Here is a 22,348-nt window from a genome sequence, read left to right on the forward strand (position 1 = left end):
GATTGACTGGCTATGGTAATTCTTAGGACTTGCTTGCTAGAAGTGAGCATCTGGGGCACCTCTCTCTTTATCTGCTTTATAATTTGGATGGTTTGGTATGTCAAAATGGTTTTATATGCACATGATTCTGTCTTAAGGCTGCAGCAGTACTAGATTACATTCAGATGCCTTTTTCTGAATATATTATTTTTTGTTTTGTTTTACTGAGGTACAATGACATCAGGTGACTCAGCTTCAAAAGAAAGAATCTACGTGTGCTCTTTATTTCTTTTTGTGTGCTTTATTTCTTCTTTCACATGGTGGCTCAAAATAGCTGTACCTGGGAAGGAACCTCTGCAGTTCAAAGCCAAGATGCAAAGGGAGCCAGGATCAAGCCAGGGCTGCAAAGAAAGAATCAAGAGCACACCCTCTAAGTATGCTCCTGATTCTTACTCTCCATCACAGTTGTCACTTTTTAAATTTGGTGCCTCTTTCTCCTAGTAAATAAATCAGGATATATGCTCAATAAACAGGCTGTCTTGGAAGTGACCTAATTAAAGATGCCCTGGGTAAAGATGTCCAATTCAAAAATATTTCACTGTTAAGTCTATCTGTACCTGCACTGGCCAGAATTTTCCCCATTTCAAGCTGTACATAACTACTGTTTGCTTCTAACTTTTGTTTTCTCAGAGTGCAAGACTCCAGATTATCCCAGATGTGTACTATCTGTTGTGTGAAGCTTGAATTGCTCTGGTCTACCGATAACACCTTGCCATATCATAATGTCCTTTCAGGATATGGAATGCAAGTTTTTGAGACGTGCAGCCATGCCTTCTGGATTCCCTGCAGAGACTCCCTTCTGACTTGTAAAGGAGAATCCTGATGGATTTCTTAGAATTGATTGGCGCTTGCTGTGCATCATTTGCAAGGAAGCAAACTATAATAAACTACTTGACTATTTTTAGGGGAGGCATGTGAAGTAATAAGCTAGGAACACTATTTTGCATTTTATTTATGTTGCTTGCAATTTTTTGTTTTTTGAACTGAATAATTAACTTATTCGCTAAATAAAATTGTGTTCTCCATTTGGGAAGGTGCTTTAACTATGATTATCACACCCCACCCAATGCCTTTGTTCTCCTGGCAAAATTACAAAGGGTTACATGTGTGTTTACTTTAGAAAAGTAATTTGCTTGGTTTTTCCTTCATAAAATACACCAAAAGCAGTTTATAAAGTGTTACAAATGATACAGTATTGTAAAATATTTATTCCAAAAACAATGAACATTGTTTCTCTGTTGAGGGCCATATATCCTTAGGGATAATCTGTCAGGAGCCACATGCTGGCGATGAACAGAACCAAAGCCAAAAGTGGTAGGGACAATGCTCAGTCTCTCTCTCTCTCTGCAGGAAATTGACAGAAGTCTGAACTGGAAATGGACCAGAAGCCAGTGAAACCAGTGCAAGACTGGCAAGATGTGCATTTCACCCTGTCCCAAGTTATTTATCTAGCTGCTGGTTCCCTACTAATTGTAGTTACAAGACATTCAACTAAGGGCTCATCCATACTTGTCCCATGCCTAGAAAGTATGGGTCTGAGCAGTTTTCTCCTTGCCCCGTCTTTCCCAGGAAAAACCTGTTCTGTAGTGCAAAACTGGAGCAAACGTAATCCAGAGAAAACCCAAATTGCCTTTTGCTCTAATTGAACGCCAAGGAGTGGTTTTCGCCAGGAGAAAGCAGCAGAACAAGAGGAAGTGTGGATCAGCCCTAAGTTTTGCTCAGAACTGACCTACTGAAATTAATGGACCTAACTTGGTCATATTCATTAATTTAAATGTCTCTGACCTGAGTAAAACATAGTTGAATATCACCCACAGCACACATTGTTCCAGCAACTGAAAAAAGTTCCAACTTGAAACTTGATTTTATGAGATTTTAAAAATTACACACTGGAGGACCAATTTGGGATGGGAAAGGAGTTTCTCAAGAAAGTGAAAGAGAGGTGTGTTTTCAAAACGTTAAATCTCCAGTGGCATAATGGATGCACTTCTCTCTAGTGAGTCATGCTACATATTACAGTATGTTCTGTCTCAAACACTGGTCCTCAGCAGCCAACTTGCCTTCCACACAGGAAAATGAGGAGAGTTTGCTAAGTCACTGCCATTCAAAACAATAGTTTTGAAATAGTATTTGAGTTCATATTTTGATTTAAGACATACCTACTGTCTACTGCATCTTTCTACCCAAGGCACCAAAGATTACTTTTGTACAAGTACTTGAAGGCAGCTCTAGACATGCAGCTCATTATTGCAGTCACCAATAACCAAATATACAAATTTCAAGTGCAAGCATACATACAGCTATACATCCTAGGTATATGTTCATTCCTTATTTGATTATGTCTTAACTGTAGCAGTGGTGGCTTAAATCTAGAATGTAAGTTACTATTCTGTACATTCTGTGCTGGCATAATATGTAAACACAGTATAGGCCAGCAATACTAAACAATTTCATTGTTTGTTCGTAGCTCTGCATTTGAAGACAAGCCAGTTTATGCAGCATCATTTTCTAAACAACCTTGAAACATGACATTTAAACCCTTTCATAAATGAATGCTATGCCTTTTTAAAGTTTCTTTTTCCTTTTGCAACAGAAACATAGAAGGCTCCCCTTCCCAGGAGATGCTTGAGATTCCACATAATTGTCCGTGATCCAGGCTACACGTTTTGTCACTCATAGCATTCATAAAGCACCACTTATTTCACAGTGCTCTGTAAGTGCTAACAAATATTCACAACAGTTTGGGAGTAGATAAATGTAACTTTCTCCATTCATGGAAACCAAGATAAAGGATTAACAGTGCAATCTAAGATGTGGCCACTAAGCCCCACTGAATTCAGTGAGGGTCAGTGTGTTTGGGACTGCAACCTAAATGGGACATGCAAAATAAAGCAAAGCATTCCCACTCTTAAGGGTCCAAAAGACATGAAGGGCAAGGCAGCAAAAGTGGCTATGGACAAGTTTTTGCTTGTCCACAAAGAGAGGCTAGAAACAAGCCAATAATGTAGAGAGGACAGAATTAAGTCAAAACATGGGAATATTTTCCACAGACGTGTGAAAAGCACTTTCTATTATTGACGTAGGAGAAAAAATGCTGATAACACCTCTCCCTTCTGAACACCCTTTCAGAATGAATTGTTGAACCGATTTTGTGACATCATCATGTAATCAAATCCAATTGGATTACAGGACATTGTGGCATTATCATGCTGGCTGAATGATGTAGCCAGCAAGAATAAGATGCAGTTCATAGAAAAATATGATCCTGGAACTATGAGTCAATATTGAGCAACTGTGAAAGCAGAAAGCAGAGGAGGGTGATGGGCGTCAGGGGTCATGAAAACATCTTTTTCATTCCAAAAATGTTCCACTGCAAATATTTGGCACAGCAGTAATGTGAGCTTCTACTTTCCACCATGAGGACCATTGCGGAAATAATAGTAGGGGGATTAGTTTATGTAACAACACCTTGCCTCTGTGGATTCCAATATATGACAGGAACATATCCTGTGCTGATGACTGCTTTGCAACAGAAGAAGCTTCACAAATAATGATTTAGGGGAAAGCGAATATGGAAGAGTGAATTTTAAAAGCAGCAAGATGGAGATTTCTGATTGCCATCTCAACATTCATGAAAGAAATAGGTAATGGAAGCTTTAAAAGCTTGAGTTGCTGACAACAATCTTATCTGTGCTGATGTCAACTGATGACACCACCTGTTGCAGGAGTGGCTAAAATCCTCTTATTTGAAGGAATATGAAGATGCAGGGGGGGGGGACTCCAGAACCAGCATCTTTATTTATTCCTATGTTTCTGGATTGACACTGATCTTCATTATTACAAAGTGCACTTTAGTGTAGGCTGGATTCACAGCTATATTACTGTGAATAAAACCACCATGAGTTTTTTCATGTGCCATGCTCCCAATCATGCAAAAGGGCACCTATCCAAAAGTGTCATTTCCAGCAATATCCATACAAAAAAAAAAAAATTCTCCCAGAAAGCTGCTGAGAGTAATTGTAGTGATTAAGAGCTATGACCTGCCAGCCCTCAAATGTCAGTTCATCCATCGGCCAGAGCAGCAGCAGACAGCTCCCCAACCTCATCTACAGGAAAGAACACACTGTTCCAACTACCAGTTATCTGGGACTGCAAAGCTGGAAAGAGGCACACCCTGTTCTCAGTCAACAGTCAGGTGGCCTAGGGCTACCGAGAGACTGCATCCCCTGCCACGCAGTAAGAACATCTTGACAAGGAAGAGGCCAACGTGGCCTCCATTAATTTGTTTAATCCTCTTTAAAAGCCATCCAAGTTGGTGGCTATTGCTACCTCCTGTAGGAGTGAATTTCATATTTTAGCTGTATAAAGAAGTGCTTTATTTTGTTAGTCCTGAATCCTGCAAACCTTAGTTTCATTGTGGATGAGATCCAACAACATATACTCACTTAAATCAATTGATAGATTTAAGTGAGCATGTGTAATGATTGAAAAAAGCTATAGAGACAAATGCAAAGAAAGAAAGCTGTGAGCTGAATATGCCTTGCCTCCAAATGCCTCTCTCTGGTAATCTGGTATGGGACAGAAGATTTGCTGCCTAGCAGCCTTGTTGGGAGTGTGCATGCTGTTTGCAAATATTACAAAAGTACCCCCAGAAAGTCTCTGGTGCTCTTTTCTCCAAAGGAATTCCAGTTAGAGTAGTGCTATGTCTGGATTATGCCCCTACTTATGGGAAGCAGATGGCCTAACAAATAACATAACCATGTTGGAGGATCCTCTTACTGGAGAGAAGTTACTGATTGGGAGGGGGGAACCTCTGTTAGTGACCTTGCCCATACGGTGGTGATACATGGTGGACACATCCTCCCTGCCCAGGGGTATAGGACTGCATCCTATGGAAGCAGCTTCCTACATCACATTGAGCATATGTGTGCATGTATGCTTGCACATAACAGGCACCGTCATTGAGTTTTATTATTGTACTCACATTTTTACCACAATATGCCATCGAGTCCACAACTGTCTGCACAGTTACTTGAGCAGGAACTCCATAAAGTTCATTACTGTTTACTTCTGAGTAAACTTACATAGGATTTGTATGCACAATATACAGTCGAGGATAATTATGCTCTGACTCAAATTGTCCCTGGGATACAAAGGCACAGAGTACTTGAGCATGAGTCATGAGACATTAATGCACTTAGCAGTGCAACCTCAAGCAATATTTAGCATTTATTTGTTTTGTTTTGACAATTAGAGCATATAGTTTATCACCAGTATCAGGATGAAGGTCAAGGAAGCTGTATAGGGATGCTGATTTTGCCCTATACTCTCTATTCTTGGTACCTGTCCTATTTACATAGATATTAGATGGCACACGGATCCAGGGAGCTTTTCCTTGAGTCATATTTGAATCTCATGATTGGGATTCTTCTTTTGAAGTAATAACAGCCACAGGGGCAAGCAATCCATCTCAGGATTGCAGAAGGAGTGGGGGCACGGGAGAGAAGAGCTTTCTATCCTTTCTTCTACCACTAGTTTCCTGTTGAAAATCCTTCCCTCCAAAGGCTACTGTTTACTTCAGAAGGCCATAGCCAAGTCAATTCCTGCAAATTTGCTATTTGCAGCAAATGACAGATTTGGGGCTAACAAGCAACTGGAGGGAGGAGATTTTTTCAGCAGGAAAATATGTGGATGAGGGCTTCAGTCCTATGGATAAAGCCTGACTGAGCACTGTGGGACTTCATTCTGAGTTCTGCAGATGGACAATAGTCAGAAGTACGGTAGGCTGTGGCTTTTTAACATGAGGGGCTGCTTCGCCAAGTAGTCACTTTCCCCTACTCAAAATCTCACCCCTGCTCTTTCCCACTCAGACTTGCAGTCTCCCAAAGTTGCTGTTGGTTAAGAAGATTTTCTACCTGCTCTTTAACTCAAAAGGCTTTCAGAGTGTCTTACAGATTATTTAAAAACAACAACCACAACTCAAAATAGTCCTTGATGTCAAGCATGGAATAAAAATCATTCAAAAAGAGAAAGAGCCCAATGGAACTGGTGTCTCCACAGATCAGATTGAATGACCCTGCTTCCCTGCTCTCCCTCAGAAGTCCTGCGAATGATACATGTAGCTGCATATATCATCCACTTTAGCCCAATGAGGCTTTCTGCAGGTTTTTTTTAATTGTAGGCACAATATTCATTATTCTCAACAGAATACTGGGTCTCTTGTTGACTAATCTGCTTCTCTGGGTCTTCAGTTAACAGTATCTATTCTCTTATCTGAAAGTGTTGTGTGCTTACCCATTACCATTACAAATTGTCAGCTGCATTCTGCAGATAGGAAACAGTTCATTCCAGATAAGAGCATATTGTTTTGTTTCTGGCGAGTAGGAAACTTTCACAAAATAAAAGGAAGCCTCCGATAAACGCATCACACATCACTGCCTTTGATTTATACAGGCTCCTGCTGTGAACTGTTATCTGTTAAATTGCCCCTTTGACTGGAAATCAGTGTGTCTAAAAGTCAGAATTCAAGCATGAATTCCACTCCTTTTTTAAAAAATACCATCATTTAAAAGATTGCATATATACATTGAATACATACTAAGTTGTTAAAATATCTTCAGTCAAGATTCTTCAAGCATTCTCCCATTCAGGCAGCTAAGAAGCCAGAGCTGCATGGCTTCTGCAGTAGAACTACATCTTGTGCCTTCAGATCTTTTGAGACAGCTGGTCTAATCCTATATATAAAGGGCTGGGTGAGGTTGTATAGTGTGATGGAAATGCACTCTGCACATGCTCAAAGATGCCCTTTTCATTGCTAATTCACATATTGCAAGCCTAAGCCTGGTAAAGATTTATCTTTTCTCCCAGGCTTTTGATGAACTGAGATACGTAGTGTTGTTTTGTTACTAGTGTGCTGTCAAAGCTTCCTGTGGCTATTATGGGAGGTTCTGTGTGTGTGTGGTATAATAATGTATTTATGTTTATGTTTTCCAATGTGTTTTAAATCGATTAGGCACCTTTGGGTAACAAGCAGATAAAAATTGTAATCAATGAATAAATAATACGCTGGAGCTTTCAAAACAGGTTCAGCCTTGGGGAACCCTAGGCCCTTATCTCAGATTGTAAAACTTCTGAAACTGGTTTTAAACAAAACAATAATATATAAATTCATATTATATATTTTTAATTCAGTATTTCAAACTCTAAATTGATTGCCAGAAGAAACAGTAGTTTAAACCAGTGAGAAGACAGTCTAACAACTGTAGCATGATGATTAACATCAGGTTATGGATTCCAAGGTTTGAAATTATCTTCAGCCAGACCATTGGCCCATCAAGCAACTCTCCAATGGGTTCTCTCCAGGAAGTTTTCCTGAGCCTGATACTAGAGATTCCTTTATAGCTGCCAGATTTTCAGCTGGAAATATTGCAGGCTATTCAAATAAGCTACCCATTCATAGGATTCAAACCTATAACCTCACAGTCTCAAATCTTGTGAAAGGGCTAGACTCAACTTTTGAGCAGTGCTGGAGGTTTATTTCTATGTGACTGACAAAAAAACACACCATCCTTGAAACATCTGCACCAACAACACACTATACATTTCACATCAAACCCTCCAACTGAGAGCCAGTGTGGTGTAGTGCTTAAGAGCGGTAGTCTCGTAATCTGGGGAACCGGGTTCGCGTCTCCGCTCCTCCACATGCAGCTGCTGGGTGACCTTGGGCCAGTCACACTTCTTTGAAGTCTCTCAGCCCCACTCACCTCACAGAGTGTTTGTTGTGGGGGAGGAAGGGAAAGGAGAATGTTAGCCGCTTTGAGACTCCTTAAAGGGAGTGAAAGGCGGGATATCAAATCCAAACTCTTCTTCTTCTTCAACCATGATTGCGTAAATTGCTTTCTTTAAAAACCAGTGGGTAATGGGGTTTTCACTTTGAAAAAGTCAGCTGGGTCAAATCCTCATATGTGGCCCTTAGATAATAGGTTGCCTTTGTGACATCACAAGTAGCCTTTGTTATGTCGATAGACATCACTAGTTGCTAAGGGTACATCTCAACACCTCCCTTGCTGGTTTTAGTTCTTGACAAGGCTTGGCTTTGGTCAGACACTGTTAAGAGAGACCTCCTTCAGCATGGCCTGCTCATCTAATCAAATGAACAGCAGGTAATCTTCTCTCTTTCATTCACTGAAAAAATGGCATTTTAAACCTTAAATATTAAATGACTTAGCAGTCAAAGTACCGAAAATTGCCCAATTTCTGAAGAAAGAAATGGGGATATTTTGTTTCTTCAGCTGATGCATATTAAGGAACAAAAATATCATAATGTCACTAGGATGTGTTTAGGTGAAATATATGCCTCTTTTGCCACTGCTAAATCCAAATTATACCCTTTCAATTGGGGGGGGGGGGATCTCAAATAGGATGTTCATTATTCTGAAAGTGGCCATAGCATCTATAAAAATAACAGGTGAATTTTATGAACCCCCTATTTAAAACATCTATAGATTTTTGTGGGAGAGATAGTAATAGGATGCTATGAAACCTTAATTAAAATTGCTAGTTCCCAAATCCTGGTGATGTCACAAGGCAGAGTGATGTCACAAGGCAGGAGCCTTGACTGATGTCACATGGTTGCTAGCTGCAGAAGGATAAACTATAGGTAGTGGGGCAAAGCCCAGTGGTATGAAGGTCCAGAAAAATGGGGGAGGGTAGAATCTGAGGGGAAATGAAATTTTGAATATAAATTGAAAGATCGTATTTTCCTTTCCATAAAGATGAGTGTAATATTTTTAAACGTATCCTACACTTACTGTATTTTCCCATGTATAAGACTAGGTTTTTTTCCTTAAAGATGATGTCCAAAATTAGGGGCTGTCTTATACATGAGGGCCATCTCCCCTCATTTTCTTAGATCAGAGTCCCCCAAAATAGGGGGTGTCTTATACATGGGGGCGTCTAGAAAACTCTTAGATACATGATTCCAGTGCATCATGGATTTATGCTGCATTTGTCTGAATTACTAAAACACACCCAGCAATATTTCACAGATGACGATAGTGACATACTTACCTCACCTCAAGTTCCATACCAAGGATCACTGCCTGAGTTTCTCTGCATACTCCGAAGGCACACCATTATGCATTGTTGAAGACTGTACTCCATCTCCTATATTTGTTTTCTCTGCGATATCACCAGTTAACTTGCCATTTGGGCATTATGATTGTAACAAATCCAACTGCAAAAACTGAGAGAGAGAGAACGTCCTGGCTAATTTTGGCCAGCTCTTTCTCACGCAGACAAATCCTCAAATGTTACTATCATATTTTTAGGCATATTTTGTTCTGCATTCATTTAAATCATGCAAACAAAATAAATCCAATTAGGAATCTTCATTCTCCCACCCCCTTCTTCTTCTCTAAATGTTACAAAGTTGCCTGACATACTAGTGCAATTTTCAGCAAAATTAGCTATTTTCTTCCTACTGTGAAAAATCAGAATAATTTCAGAATACACAAACTGCACAGACAGGTAATAGGCCCAGGTCAGGTGGGAAATGTAGGCCCTATTTCAACCATCTTTACCAAAGGGTCCCCCTTTGCGCCTACCAGAGGGGCTTGGGGTAGGCCTCAAAACGTAGGCCCAAGCCAATTGCTTTGCCTGGCCCCACCTTTGTTCTGGCCTGTAAACAGGCACGGTGTGCAAGGGATTCATGTCAAAATTATACATAACAGGCAGATAGCAAATAATACAGGGCTGCTTTGTGCAGCGGGAAAGCAATTTACTACTCACGCATGATTTGTCTGCCTTAATCATCGTCATCACTACCAAGGAGATGGCATTTCCTGCCTCCTTGTTGAAGTAGATTAGCAGTTATTTTTAACACTCATGAAAAATGACTAGAGACCTGCCAAATTTGGGCTGCTTAGTTCAATGCAGTATATATAAAATCCAGTGCTTCTGTTTTATTGCCTCTATCGGGGGCCACATGTCAGCATTGGGGGTGGAGCCAGAGCTACCCTATGCCCCCTCTTAAAAATCAAATCAGCTATTCAAAAATCATGTCACACTTTGAAATTAACTATAGTGTCACCATATATTTTAGCCAGACTAGTTGGAGACAGATGCCGTTGCCTTAATAATTTAATGGAGTTGTCTATTAAACACATAAAAGCAGTGTACAATTTGAAATAATTGTTTGGGAGCAACCTAAAAAAGATGCTACCTAAAATATATTAAGATGTAGGAGGTGAGGACAGGTGACCCCACCTAGGCTCGAAGTCACCCCCCCAACCAGGCCTCAAAACTGTCCAAAATTCCTTTTGTCTTCTAAAGATCCAAAGCAGCTTTTTTCTGCTCTTCTCTGCTTTTCTCACAAGGTGCTGTGCATAGGCAAAATGTTACTTTTAAAAGCTAATGAATAGACTCTGTTCAAAGCAGGCCTGAGAAACGAATCTTATCTCATTCAGTTGCAACATCTTTGGACATGCTGAACCACCAGGGCTCCTCGACCCCTTGGCTCTTACTCCCCTTCCCTGGGAAGGGTGCCAAGAGTCCAATAGTCCCAAGACAGCTTTCTGTTCATGCTCAGAGGAACTCATGGGCAGGACTCCTGGAAAAGGAGGAGAAAGGGGGAGGGAACTGGAAAGGGGTATATATGCTCTGTGCACATGACTGTGAACCCGTGCATGCTTTTTCTGAGTTATCACACTTGCTCCTTCTACCAGTTCATGGATGGTAGAAATAAAGCTTTTTCTCTGAAACTATTCCTTGAGTATCTGTTGACTCCCACTTCCCTTTCCCGGGCGCAATATTTTTCCCACCCGAGGGCAAAGCCTCATAAGGCTACATTTCTTGGTGCGTTGGCCGGGAAAAACAGACATGCAACACAATGAGGAAAATAGAAGTCCATATCATATAATTAAAATAAGAAAGGGCAATTGGGAGTATTTATTTATTAATTAAATTTTTGTACTACTCTTCATCTGAGGATCATAGAGCGATTTACAATATAAAAACAAAAATATGTAACATAGTAATAGACAAAACAGCATCCTCTACAATTTAAAAGGCCATAGATTGTTTAATTAGCCAAAAGCCTAGGGAAAGAGGAATGTTTTTGCCTGGCACCTAAAGATAGGTAATGAATGTTCCAGGCTCGCTTCCCTGGAGAGAGCATTCAACAAACTAGGATATGTTTGGTAACAAATAAAGTTACACTGCTTCTGGAGCATCCTTGATACTCTATGGCTAGGGTCACCTGGGATAAGCAGCAAATTTCCTCCTCACTCCAAAGGTCTCCTTAAGTGCCCCCCTTTCATTTCCCTTTTGGTATAGGTTGTCATTCACTCCTATGAGGAAAATAGTGCTGTACTTGAGGCTGCTGTAGAGTGGGGACATTTAGGTGCCAAATTTATCACTGCATTCTCATTTCGTGCTGTTTACTTCTTCAGGATCCTTGGAAGTATGTCCTGTACACATTTTAAAAAGATGGTTTTAAAGTTTGAGAGAAGAATTTCGATCTCCATCTATAACAAAATTTCAGTCCACATACTAGGTAGGCGATCTACTTCTTCCTCTATACATTTTTTTGCTGTTATCAATCTGTAGTTCATTTTATTCACTTGCGTTTGCAAGAGATAAATGCTATTAGTTGGTCCATAAACAAAGGGTTACCTAAAACGTCTACTACAATTGCCACTCAGTATTTTCCTGTGACTATAGAAACAAGGGAATAGGCTCTTGGCAAACAAGAGAAGTAATGGCTGTGACGTTAACATATGAGAGTTACCCAATCAGAACCTTGGGGCTAGGAAGACAAGTAAATATCTGAGAGGTGGTTTAGTGAGTAAGAGCAGGTAGCGGAAGTTATAGGTCTGCATAGGCACCCCATGAATGTAATTGACCGATACCATTAATGAAACCACACGCTTGTTAAACTGCAATAAATAAACAAAAGTTTATGTTCCAATTTAATCCTGACTGGACTCAGTATTGTACCAGGTAGGGCCTGGGTGGTGGCAGCGGGAAATAAAGTGGTGGCACAGGGATCAATAGACGGTGAAATGTTCGGGGACCCTGTGTGATTGCCACAATGGCATCTTGCAGTTTCAACACTTCTGCCCAAGCGTCACCACTAGCCTTGGTCCAGGTGGATATAATATTATCAAACCAACTTTTCTCCTCACTCTTCTTCTTCCAGTCCTTTGCTTTGTATACGCTGTCTTCTTATATGTAAGCTTGAGGGCAACACGTATGCCTCGTCTTCACGTTTGGCAAGGATGGGGAATGTGTGGCCAGTTGTTGTTGGACTACAAATCGCATCATACATAACTATTGGCAATGCTGGTTGGGAAAGGATTTCGGGGAAATGCTTGCTACCAGCACTATAACGAATTCTTATTTTCATCTGTTATTACTGACTTATAAATTCAGCCATGTTGATTGTTAATCGTTCATTATTAGCTTAAAATTTAAGTCAGTGATAGGGAACCTGTAGTCCTTCAGATGCTCTTGGACTACAACTCCCATACCCCTGCCGGCTGAGGCTGATGGGAGTTGAAGCCCAACAACTGGAATGCTGCAGTTTCCCCACCCCTGGTTTAGACCAAAGCATCTCTAGCTTTATGTTATGAGTGCACATTCCACAGTAGGAAGGTCTCGCAGTAGGAAGGTCAAAAGGTTCTGTTATGCTATAACAGCTTTTATCTATTTGTCTGAAGTATACTCAGAATCCATTAATTCTCAGAATCCAGCAGCTCCATGTTGAAATAAACTCTAAAGTGCACTGTTCAATATGGCTAAAAGGTGAGTAAGTTAAAAAATTAAGATCATGCGGCTTGCCCACACAGAGGGCTACTGTTCGTTGAATGCTAGTTTCAATAGGTCACTTTATGAACAATTTCTATTGAAGAAGGCACAGGGCAGGTCTGCAATTTTTCATTCGGCTTGGATATTCAATTATGGTCCTCAAAGTAATGGGTATCTCAGTTCAGAACTGAGGGTATTATCTAGATAAATGCAATGCCGGTACTTTTTCTGAACTGACAATATTAAGTTCAAAAAACATGTACCATCACCAAACAAGATGGACAAAAACAGTACTTACCACCAGAATCCTTCTGTCCCATCATATATGGGAATAAAATAAATGAAAGCATTTATTGCTTACAAATGAATACTTTATTAAAAAAAATATATTATTCTAGTTCTTAAGTCCAGTTAGCCTTGGGGGAAAAAACAAACTAGAGAAATCATGGTTGAGCCAACATGATGTAAGAGTCAAACACAAAAAGTATGTAGAGCTGGTACAAAACTCTTCATATACTTTTCTTTTCCTCTGCCCCCCCACCCAAGGAAAAGAAGACCACTTTGTTCTTCAAATATTCCCCATCATCTCTTATGGTGGCTACCATTTCACACACACATCCATGCCCTGGAATGCTGTTAGGTGCAAGGCATTGTGGAGGATACTGTTGTGAGTTTGGGGTGGAGGGGGTTAGGCTATATGCCTGAGTCCCTTCTAATTCCTGAATCCAACGAGGATCCAATTGCTGGGATAGCCAGACAAGCTTCTTGATAATGGCCCCCAAAGTATGGGTTGTTAAGGTAACAAAGGAAGTAGTGAGTTAGAAAGACAAAGGCCAGAGTTGAGTGTTAAGGTGCGAAAGCTAGAAGTGAGAAGGCTGCAGACTGGGCGGCTTGGAGACAGAGCCACACCTGATTGCTATTCCAAGGAAACTGAACCCTGGGTGCCTGGAATCCCTGAAGTCTCACACTTCTCAAAGACTGGGGTGCCATACAATAATACAAATAGTAGCCATGCCTACCCCTCTTGCTGCTGCCACTTGCAGTGGCATTTTTTAAAATAGCAACTGTAAGGAAAAAAGAAAGCAGGTTTGCCATGGCCACTGGTAATGGTGAATTCCAACCATGGGAACATGAAATGCCTCTTCACTGGATATTGGATACAATCAATATCTTTAAATAAATTATTTCAGGTGTAAAAGTAAAGCAACCTACTTAATTATGTTTCAAGGACTCTCCACCACTCTTTTCATTAGAGGAAAGAAAGGTCCCGTTTCTTTTTGAAGTCTCAAGGTCTCCTACCAATTTGTCTCTGAGAACTCCATTCCTTTCAGCTGCAACAGAATCACATTGCGTTCCTGCTTGCCCCCGCCTACCTTACAGCCAGATACAACTCAGGCTTAAATTGGTATTGGCGTGAGGGAGTCAAGTACCGTATGTTCCTCAAGTGTCCACAGCAAACCAATGTTCTCTCAAGGATATGAAATGAAATAAGGGCAACTTCAATTCCAAAAGCACAGGTGGGCTGCCTATTGTCATGAAGGGCTGAAGCCAGCTTTACATGAGGATTGAAAAAAACATGAAAATGAACTCGTTGCTGAATCTTTGGCTGCTTGCTTCCTGGTAATACCTTTCTGATGATTGCTGATCTAAGTGGAGGAGGGATGTGGAACCTGTCATGGGCATAGCCAAGGGGGGCGGAGGGGCAGCTGCCCCCCCCCATCAGTACAAATCAATAAAAATCTGAGGTCCTTTCCCCCCTAACAAAAGCCTGCCCTGCTAACAAAACTCCTGCTGGACAACAATATAAATTGAAACATCCGTATTTCCTGAGCTGGCAAGAATGGTGAATGTTGAGCATCAAAGTCCAAAGCAAAGGACATAAAATCCCACAAGATAACATAAAAGCCTTCTGGATCCTCCATCAAGATGCTGCTCCCATAATTCCTCACCATTGGCCATACTATCTAGGGCAGATGGAAGCTGGAATCCAGAAACAGCTGGTGAGCCACAGGTTCCTCATCCCTGCATTAATATGATCAACCTTATTTACAATCTAGTAAGAGGCCATCTATACCTTCTAATGGGGAACCACTTGTGCAAACAGGTTTAATGTGTACTTTCATTTCCTAATTATCTAATACAATACCTGGCCTGTACATGTGAAACTCTTTTAGAAAGGGTATACTTCTCCAGTAGAAGCCATAGCAGTAAAACGGAAAAATACTCAGGAAAGCTGGCCAACATATAAAATACTTCTAAAAAATGAAGATAACCAAATAAAATTAAAAAACTTTGAGGAAATAAGAGACCATATTTCAGACTGGTTCCAATACCATCAGTTATTTGAAAAATTTAAATCTGACAAACAAAAGGGGTTCTCAACAGAAATTTCCCGATTTGAATCTGATCTTGTAAATTCTAAAAGAAAAACCCTTTCCAAAACTTACCGACTCCTCCTTGACTGGACGGTCAAGGAGGAGGAGGTAACAGTGGCAATGGTGAGGTGGTCCCAGGATTTTGGCCACTCAATAACCATGGCCCAATGGGAAAATTTATGGAAGATCAATTGGAAATTCACAAATTGTTACACAATTAGAGAGAACTTTCAAAAAATGCAACATCGATGGTATCTAACACCATGGAAGCTTTCAAAAATGTATAAAAATGTATCAAGTAATTGTTGGAGATGCGGAGACTCAGGAACATTCTTCCATATGTGGTGGATATGTAGGAAAATACAGGTATTCTGGGAGAGTATACATGCAGAACTGCAAAAAATGCTAAAGACCTCTTTCAATAAAAAACCAGAGGCCTACCTCCTAGGAATAACAGATTTGGATATTCCACAAAAGAGGAAGGGTATCTTTTTATATGCCACGGCAGCAGCAAGAGTTTTGATCACAGCAAAATGGAAGAGTAATGAAATCCCCTCTATTCAAGATTGGATCCAAAAGCTGACAGAATATGCCGAGTTAGATGGTTTATCAGAAAAAATAAAGAATAAATCAAAACAGGAATTTGTTTCTAAATGGGAGGTTTTCAAAGAATATCTGAAAAATAAATATAGTAGTTTAAATTCTGTTGCAGCATTCGAGGAACTTCAGTAATAGTTGTAAGGTAGATATAAGAAACTAGATTTAATGAGAATAAGTTTAATTATAAGAAAAAATGTGTATTGGCAATAAGTAATATGAATTAGAAGTATGGAATAGATGGGAGGTCGGGTCTTTAGTGTTAAGACCAATAGATGTTTTATTGTTTGCTAAGAATATTATGTGTCTATGGTTATTTTTGTAATTTGTGTATAATTTGGTATTTGTGTTCTTTGTTTGTTTGTTTGTCTTTCTTGCTGTATAAATAAAAAACTTTAAAAAAAGAAAAGAAAGGGTATACATCCTGTCAATCAGTTACCCAGGTGAGGGAGTGAAGGGCTGGATTCAGACCCCTTTACTTCTTCTCCTCCAAATACATGATTGTTGGAGTTTCATTTTTTTTAAAGGCCTATTATGAGCAATAAAATGATTCATTGCATGATTCTTTTGTCAGCAGCATAGAAACAAAGATAAATTTCTGATACAGTAATGTCTCAGTAGTAATCCATCAAATATGGGACATGTGTGTGGAAATCCTCCATAGGAATTGGGCATTACTCAGCTGTTAGTGCAGGGTGTCTGCCAGATGATATTTCTACTATTTTGTTGCTAACTGCAATAAAGAGACATTTATATATGAGCAGGATTTTATTGACACATCTTTTGAAAGAGAATCTCACTGTGGTGTCCCTAATAAGCTTAAGTTACCACACCTATTGATTACATTTTTATCCTAGTGCAATGTGGATGGATGTTAGTTGTTCATTTTCTTTTACGATAAAAAAAGCATATGCTGTAACAGCCTATCTGCTTGACTACTTGTCAAGGAGACTAAAAATCTGTTAAACGAGGGAAACACAATTAGGACATTAACAGAAATGGATTTTTCTTTCTCTGTGTTTATCATACATATGATAGGAAGCTGCCAGATACAGCCAGACCATGCATCCATCTATCTCAGTATGGTCTCCCCTGGCAGGCAGCAGTTCTTTCCCAGCCCTCCCTGGAAATGTCAGGAATTGAACGTGGGGCCTTCGGCAAGCAAAACAGATGCTCTACCACTGAGATATGGAACTCCCCCCATATTGCTAATAGCTTTGTAAACTGCAATAGCTTTGTATCTTGTTTCATTATTCTTCCTTACATTTCCAGCATTGAATGGTGAATGCTGTTGCTTATTGAAACCAAAACGGCAGCATCCATATACAAGAGGGCTGTATCAGCAGTCTTGGGGGAATCCTGTTTGCAGAAGCACAACAAATATCCAGGAAAATCCCCCTCTCCCAACCTACTTCGATGAGACTGAGATTGCACAATGGGCACAGGACGCTGGCTGTTGGGAGCTGCAAAAAAGAAAAAGAAAAAAGGAGGGGGGAATGAAATATCTTGGAGGAAGGTATGGGTGGGTGGGTTGCACACTAGACAAGAGCACTCAACACTGCAACATTTTGTTACAGGTTCTATTTGCACATCTTATATCACATTGGTATATTTAATAAGAATTGTTATAAATACACTATATTCAACATATTGCAGTTCTTCTGCCCCCACCCCCATGGGGCTCCTCAGTATCATAACTAGTGCAAACTGGTTCAGTGCATAAGTACCGAGTTTCTGGTACAGATGTCACCTCTGTCACAAATGTACTTGGTAGCCTTAGGCAGGCCATTATCACTGAGCTTCAGCCCTGCATCTGTGATGCGAATGTTCATATAACACAGTTTTTAAAAAGAAAAGATTATTCCAATAGCAGCCGTGAAGTGCTCCGAGCACTTAGGAAAATGTGCTGTATAAATTCCAAATGAGATTATTTCTGCATTAAATAAAGGGATACAAACAAGGTTTCCCATTAAAATTCTACCTGGGAATAATGGGGCTTGCTTCTGAGTTGACATGTAAGAGGGTTACACTATTACTTAAATTGCACAACCAAATGCTTGTCTTTTTGAAGGCAGCATGGAAAAAAGGAATAGCATCAGTTATGAGACTTCGGAAGCAAGCTATCCACCATCTACACAAGGATTAAGAAAACCTGTTGTAGACATTGCATCTATTATAGCACTTGTCTTCAACTGGTGGGTCAGGACTCGATAGAGGGTGGTAGCCCAATTCAAGCTTGGTCGCAACAGAAGCACTAATATGTGGTAAAAGATTAAGGAATGGGTTCCAAAATGCATGTTTGGGTTAAAAGTGGGTCCTGGGTCTAAAACGGGGGTCAGCAAACTTACCGTGCCTCGGGCCAGTGTCTCCAGCGCCGATTGCGCAGTGGGCCAGAGGGCGGGGGAGTGCATGCCGATACGCATGTGCACACGCTATTTCCAGTGCACTTTCGGGTTGGAGGAGCACCGGAAATAGCATGTGCACATGTGCACGGGCTTCCTCCGACCTGGATGTGCACCAGAAATAACGCTTGCACATGCACACAAGCTATTTCTGGTGCTCCTCCGACCCAGAAGTGGGCAGCCGCGCAGTGCCGGTAAGAGCAGGCGGCGGCAGCGGGCCACAGGGGTTGCCGTCAGGCAGATAAATGAGTCCCTGGGGCATTATCCGGCCCGCGGGCCTTAGTTTGGGGACCCCTGATCTAAAAGGTTGATGATACCCACCTATGTTAGAGGAGTACTTCACAACATCTTCCCTAATGAATGCTTCTAAATTGTTACGCTAATTTCCAACTACTTGTTTTTGAGCAGGTTCTTTCATATTGTGAAGAGTGTTGTTCTCTGCTTCTTTTCATAGCTCAATCCAATAATGTAAACCTCTCAGAAGTCCTAATTGCATTGATTTTGCTGCATTTTATTATGAACGGTCGAAAAAACATTACTGTGAGTTCAGCAAGAGTTCAAGAAATGCTATCATCCAACCACTTCAAAGATAAATGAAATATACATATTAAGTATTTCATAGTATGTTTAGACAAATATATAAAAAATTATGCCGTCAGCTCATGCCCATGATAATCTATAATTCCTAGTGTCCCCAAAATTATTAAATAATCCCATAGGATTTGACTATTTAATATACACCTTATACAACCTGTTTCTTAAGATTTGATTTTCCAGAGGCAAATCTGAAGAATAATTTCTACTTTATCTCCTCTCTTGACACTAAGACTCTTGGCAAGGGGGATGTTGGCAAGACTGGGTGTCAGTTCTCCTTCACCAGTACAATCTGTATACCCTGTTGGGTCACAGTTCCCATCATCCCTGATCACCGGCTAAGCCTGCTGAGAATGATGGGAGTTGTGGTTCAGCAACATCTGGGGACCCAAAGTTGAACAATGCTGATTACCCTTCAAGCTGGCTCACTTTGCTTCTCCCTTATCACTACTACTCCTACCTCTCCCCAACTGTTGCCCCATCCCATTGTGTCCCCTTCTCTCATCTTCAGTCTCTTTTGATGTCCTTGCAATCTCTGCTTGCAATTACTCAGCTCTCTCCTGCCCTGAAAAGTTCTTCTAGAAGCCTGATTCTACCTGTGGCTAGCAAGTTGTCTCCTCGTTTCTCATTATTTCACATTCCCATATTAGAATGGAGCACTGTGGGAGTGTGGTGGGGAAAGGGAAGGGAAGTTTTAATGTGTAAGCAGAAGTCATTCCACAAGTGCAATGACTTCACTGAATTTAACCCACATATCCTAATCCCCACCACCTCTGGTCATCCTTGTAACCATTGTAGATTCTGCGGTGAAAGGGAGATGATGCAATGTCAACAGAAACACCAAAACAATTCCACTTGGGGGTACTTGTGCCACTTGGGGGAAAGTATAATAAAGTTCAACAGCTAGCAGATAAAGGATCTTTGCTCCCATCTGTTGATACTATCTACCAGTTTTCATATTGTCCTTCAGTGTGATAGACCAATCTTCATGTTTTCCTTGTAAAACACTACAATGGATATAATCAAGGTAAAATTTCAATTCACCGACTTCTCATGTTTGATTCCAAAGAGAGTATTTATTTAAAATGCCAGTGAACTCAATAAATGGTAGTGGTATCCAACTGTGGACATCCGTCTTATTACTTCAAAGTTAATTGACTATTCTCAAATAGATCAGACTAAATTGATTCTGTATCCCAATGGGAACAGTGGATGATCTTTCCTTAACTGGAATCTAAAGAATTTAATTTAGCCACTGTCTCTAAAGAATGGTGTTGAGTTTTGGGGGTTTTTTTAAGAGGCCTTTTGTCAGAAGAGTAACGTTGATGAGTATTAATTGCTTGCATACCCTACTGGAACTAAATTTAAATATGTGTAAGAGAAATAAATGCATGTTCTTTTCTGTTTATACCCCTGCCTCCATCCACTACTACTTCTGTTGTTTCCCCTGCATTGAAATTTAGGCTGTAAACTTTGGGGTTGTAAGCTGTCCGCTCATGCTCTGAAAAGCACGAGGAGCATTAATGACACTAAATAAAACCAAACCAAAATAAACTCAAAGTATAAATAATTAAAGTATCTTGTTCTGGAACAGATCATACATTTGAGTCACTATTTATGAAGCAAAAGGCGATGTAGAGACAAAGTCTTCAGAGGGAAGACTTTTTTAAAAAAGAGTTGCTTATTAAACCTAGCTCCAGAGTAAAGCACCCTTACAGGAGTTCAATGCAAGCTTTTAGGCATAGAAAAGGAACTGGTACCCCTTCATTTTATAGAAATTCTGTAACTGTAGTAAACAAGATGGTTTGCTTCCTCTAATTTGGGTGAGCATGTCTATTTACTAGTGTTTGGAAGTCACTTATATAGTAGCTACAAATGTTTTCCTCTGCTGACCACGTTCTCCATTTGGAAGGAACACACCTATTAGTTCCATGTCATCTGCATCAAATAATTAGAATTGATGGTTTATGTCACTCCTTTTGTTCCGAACCAAACAGGCAATACTGAAGTCTTGGTAAACAACAAAGAAGTTTCCAAAGCACCATCTGGGTATATACATTGCTTCAAGAAGCAGATACGGGTTCTAATCAGGTTGAACAATTATATTCCAATAGAGTAGACACATCTGCAACTCTTAAATCCCATCAGGAATGGCATAGATTAAAAAACTGAAGTGCTGAGGAATTTGTGTATTTTCTTACTGACTTTGAAAACGTCTCATCCCTCTTTTGATTTGCTTATGAAGAATTTGATACCATTGTTATAAAGATGCATAGGATACAAGTTGTAGGGTTAATAGCTGAGCTCCTTCCTGATGGTGCTGATAAAATATTCATTTTTAAGATACAGGACACTGAATATTTATATAAGAAATTCAACATTTAACAAGCACAAGGCAGCAATGAAAGGAAGGTCCTCAGCAGAAGTCAAACCTGTGGGATGATGCGGAAATAAGGCACACTAATAGAACTAAGGAATGTTTGAGTAATTATACTATCCACACTCATGATAGAAAGCTGCAGGCTATAAGGAAGGCATGTGAGAAATACTGCTGAGAAACCTGGGAGATGTTTTATTTTTTGCTTTTATCAGTTACAACTGTTATTTGGACCCAAACCTAATTATTACAAATTACACTCAGTTATTTCAGAATTTAAATCACCACCCTGAAGGGAATAAAAATGTGTTTCCTATACACAAACATATGAGACTAAAAAGGTAAATGTAATGTGAATTTTAAAACTAGGGTGCCTCCTAGTGACAGAAAAAGGTAGCAGATTATTCTGAAGAAGTTACTGGTAATTAAAGTAATAAACCGTGCACTGACTGATGTCACAAACTGATCCTACACAATCAGTCATGGATTCAGCTATTAAAGAACCCTTCAGAAATAGGAAAGAATACAAATTAACCGCTCAAACTCCATAGAAAACAGTTTACAAGCCAAGAGAGCTGAATGGTGTTCAGAAACAATTTTGATTCTCATGTTTTCTGAAGTGATGTGTAGAAGTTTGAGGACTAGTGAATAGTTTTGTCGTCTTCATGAACATTCCTAATTGCCCACAGGGAAAAATAACTGCGTTGTGAAACATATTGCCCTACCTCACGTAGGCAAGGTGTCAGATGCATTTGTGAGCAGACAAATCACAAGCTTATTCCTGGAACTGCATGCTAGTTTGTTGCTCAATATTATGTGAACTGGGCCTGAATTTAAAATGAATTATGATCATAAGTGTCCCTTCTTTTGGCAACTTCTATAAGTCCCCCCCCCCCCGATAATCTATATAAGTAGTCATCCATTTGCAATAGTAAATGGGATGCTTGTATAAATTAACTTGCAAAAAAACCAAAACCCAGCTGAAAATAATTTAATCTGCTACACTTAGATCACAAAATAAAGATTAGTGCATGATAAGTATAGGAGTTGCCTAGAAACAGCATGGTTAAAAAAAGTAAAGTTTCACATACTTATTCCCCATGTAAGCAAGAAATAAGATATTCAATTATATTATCACTCAATACAGTTATTCAAAC

General features: G+C 40.0%; 1 protein-coding gene across 1 annotated transcript in view; it reads left to right on the forward strand.

The window, feature by feature from the left end:
* The first annotated feature begins 8,100 nt into the window (after positions 1 to 8,100).
* Positions 8,101 to 22,348, forward strand: part of ZYG11B (zyg-11 family member B, cell cycle regulator) — a 44,706-nt gene continuing 30,458 nt past the window's right edge. Inside the window, exons 1-2 of the mRNA XM_083448054.1 lie at positions 8,101 to 8,201; positions 11,490 to 11,593. The gene's annotated coding sequence lies outside the window, so the exon portion shown is untranslated. The remainder of the gene's footprint in view (positions 8,202 to 11,489; positions 11,594 to 22,348) is intronic.

The sequence above is a fragment of the Podarcis tiliguerta genome, assembly GCF_965153285.1.
Source record: "Podarcis tiliguerta genome assembly, chromosome: 6".
Taxonomy (NCBI): Eukaryota; Metazoa; Chordata; class Lepidosauria; order Squamata; family Lacertidae; genus Podarcis; species Podarcis tiliguerta.